This window comes from Lepidothrix coronata, unplaced genomic scaffold (genome assembly GCF_001604755.1).
Source record: "Lepidothrix coronata isolate B3197 unplaced genomic scaffold, Lepidothrix_coronata-1.0 Scaffold117, whole genome shotgun sequence".
In the NCBI taxonomy this organism is placed as follows: domain Eukaryota; kingdom Metazoa; phylum Chordata; class Aves; order Passeriformes; family Pipridae; genus Lepidothrix; species Lepidothrix coronata.
Genome location: NW_016690297.1, coordinates 510,749 through 514,681, shown reverse-complemented (window position 1 = coordinate 514,681; position 3,933 = coordinate 510,749).

Here is a 3,933-nt window from a genome sequence, read left to right as displayed (position 1 = left end):
GTGTTTTACCATCTAGTAGGTACTAGAGTGAACCTTGCCAACAAACTTTGTTGTGCTTTCATTTTTATATTAAACCTGGTTTTGCTGATACCTTTGCCAGTGATTCTTTAAGCAACCTTAAAACACTCATTCATGACACAGAGAGACAAAGAAGAGCCTGGAAAAGGGGGCCTCTTCCACTTTATTATCTACAGCAGTTTCCTTTTACTAACATCTGTTTTCCATCTGCTCTAAAAACCAGAGAATCATAGAACAGTTTGGTCTGGAAGGGATCTTTGAAGATCATCTAGTCCAACGTCTCATCTTGCACTGGATCAGGTTAATCAAAGCCCCATCCAACCTGACTTTAAACACTTCCAGTGATGGGGCATCCACAACTTCTTTGGACAACTTGTTGTTCCAGTGTGTCACCACTCTTATCATAAAAAAAATTCTTCCTTATGTCTAATCTAAATTTATCCTTTTAGTTTAAACCACTTGCCTTTTGTCATGTTACTAGACTCCTAGTAAAAGGCCTATCTCCTTTTTTCTTATAAGCCCCCTTTAAGTATGGAAAGGCTGCAATGGGGTCTCCCCAGAGTCTTCTTCAGGCTGAACAAGCCCAGCTCTCTCAGCCTTTATGGGAGTGGTGCTTCAGCCCCCTGACCACTTTTGTGACCCTCTTCTTGACCTGTTCCAACGTGTCCATGTTTTTCTTGTACTAAGGAGTCTGGAGTTGAATGCACTGGAGGTGGGATCTCACCGCAGTGGAGGGGAAAAAACCACCTCTCTCTTGACCTGCTGGCCACACTTCTTTTGATGAAGCCCAGGATAATGTTGACTTTTTACGCTGCAAATGCACATGGCCGATTCACTTCCAGTTTTTCATGTACTGGTATCCCCAAGCCTTTCTCCACAGGGCTTTTCTCAATCCCTTCATCCCCCAGCCTGTATTGATGTTGGGGGCTGCCAAACCCAGATGTGGGACCAAAGTCAAGAAGATCTTCTGACTCGGTTAGACTAGATGGTCACTGAAGGTCCCTTCTAACTGAAATATTCTATTTCTGGTTTTAATATTTTTTTAGGCACACCACCTCTAGTCCTATTGGCTGGTGGCTGGGATGCTTCAGGAATGAAAGCAAGTGATGTGTTGCTGGACAACAGTTTCTGTGCCAAAGCTGTAGTGCTTCTGCTGAAAGTGGTTATCAGTGACATGAGCCTCATTCTTTGCTATTTACCAAGAGCCAAACACATCAGGTGGGACTGAAAGAGGAGCTCGGTGTGCTCTGACAGAAGAGCCAGCAGTAGCAGCACTGGACAATTAGCCTGCCCCTCAGGGAACTGGCCACAGGACAGGCTGCCCAAGCAGCCTATCCTTCAAGCCTACTGTGCTGCTGATTGAGCTTTCCCTCTGGTCTTGGTTCTTTCTTGGTCTTGCCAGGCTTTGATAAGCTGATTTACTCCCATCCTGAACACAGACTGTGTTCTGGCATTTGAGGAATTCTGGTCTATAATTACCTAATGGGCTGTAGCAGTGCAAATATTCCTGGGAGATCTGGTCTGAGAAAATAGTACTGGGACTTTACTGGGAGTAACAAAGACAAAACGTGTTCATTAGAATCAAGTCAAGTGAGGTCTGTCCATTAACTTTCCCTGTGTGGGACGCCAGCAGGCATTCTTGTTTTATTTGGATCCAGATCCAAAGAGAAGCTCCCGGAGAAGTCCTGATTTCACATTCAAAACCATACAAGGATTGTTATGACAAGTAGACCGTGCAAGGAGCATTTGAATTAGTGGGCAGTTCTGCTGTGAAAGAAGTCATTAGCTAAGGTCGAAATGATTTTGGCCATATTCATGCTACTGTGCTGTAAATAAAAAGAGTTGGCTACATGAATAAGGGTATTTTTTGTCTCCTCTACATCCTGGTCCCAAATATAGTAATCAGCTAAATATTTAAAGATCAATTAATACCTTTAATAGAACTGATCTCACCCACAAACTTCAGTTTCTCTGGCTCATGTTTTCAGTATGTTTTTCCTCACAAATCAGACTGAACAATTTTTCTCAAGTTTGTCTTGTCCAACAACATTTCTTGGCTGAAATTTCCTCTTCTCTGGCAGCAGCAGAACTGTACTTAATGCTTAAACACAATGTGATGGCAGATTAAAATTGATGGCAGATTCAGCCCACCCCACATATATGCCCCACCCTGCCATGGGATAAGTAAATGGCGAGTGAAGCAGCTTTTGGATCACCATAGTTTTCAGGCTACTGTGATAAGGCAAGTTGTGTTTGGGGTTAGTTCATTTTTGGATTTTAGATTTAAAACACTCTGGCATTAGCTGTGCCTCAAAGGTTTGGCAGACAGCCAGAGTCAGAACAATTTCAGCCAACCAGATTTAATCTGTCACTGCGTATGTGTCAGGGACCTAAAGGTGAATCTGCAGCTGTAAGAAAATTCTGTTTTAATCTGATTTCTTGTCATCTATGAAAACTAGGTATGAGCCCTTTTTTTTTCTGAAATAAATGTTTTATTTTGTTAACTTCTCACAGTTTGAAATTTTCCACCTAAAATAAACCATAAAAGTATATATTTGCCTTCAAAAAAATTCAGTATCTCAAAAGTGTCACATATTCATAAATATCAAGCATTCAGAAATTTTTTTCCTAAAATTTTCTTTTGCATTTCCAATTAGCTCTGTAGAAGTTCCCACTATGTAAAGTCCTGCATTTGCTCTAGCAGTACCAAACACATTTGAGATTTCTGGGTTTTTTTCAGACTTCCTGCTGATTTGCATTTATTTCTTTCCCAAACCTTTTCAGATTCCTTACTTGTCTGCTGTGTCCAGATTTGCCTGCTGAAGATCATTCTGAGCATTTCTCCTTTCAGTCTTGTGTTATGGTGCAGAATCATACACATTGTTCTTCGGTACTTGAGAAAGACCAGAAATGTAATGTGATGTTTTAGTTTACTTCATGACCTACCCCAGAGCAAAACGCTAACTAAAAGTCAACTCTTCAAAGCATTTCAAGGTCTACTGAAGAGTTTTGCATTTGAAATCATATTGACTAATGTTGCCCTTTTCACTGAAGTAGATCATCAAACTGCAAGGCCTTGCAAGGATTTTTTCTTTACTGGAATAAAAATTGCTGATACAAATTAGATATGTTCTTAGCATAATCTTGTTTATTTGCAAAAAATGGGCATAAATCCTGTTTCTATGTATGCAAAAGCAGAAAATTCTGGTGGGATGACGGGTCTCAGAAAGACCATCTCTCAGCTTTTTCTCCAGGTCCCACCCCTAAGTCTTTCCTCTGCCTTTCTGTTGCTAATGTTCACATCTGCCAGGCCACACCCCAAACTCTTTTTTTTCAACTGATTAAACCTTTCTGAATTTATCTTCCTTAGCTCTGGCTCTGCACTTTCCTGTGCAATTGAAAACAGGTCTGGACTGAGAAGCTATTTGAGCTGATCTTCTCAGTGAGGTAGTGGAACTTCTGATGCTTTAAATTCAAAACAGCATGGCAAAGACAGTATCTGAGCTTAACTTAGGAATTTTATAATCACAAATTAATATTATTCAGAATCTTTCCTTTGTACTCATAGTAGTTTTTTGACAAAACTTATGTTGGAGAGGTCACGTTACCAAAATATCCATTATACATGTTGGTGAATATTCCAGAAAGGTAAAAAAATTCAGTCTATGGCTCTTCTATAAATTCAAAGAAAAGAAAGGAAAGACAATTTTAATCAAACTTTTACATGCTTTTTTGATTGGTAGTCTTCTTAATCCTTCATTGAAAAATTAAAGGAAGTGTTACAGGACTTCATGAGACAATAGAATAGCTGGCAGATCCCAAAAATTTCATCACCAATACATCAGGCCCAAATAATGAAACATGCACAGTCAGTAAGGCTGTGCTGGCATGGGTGGTTCCAAACAGAAAGCAAAC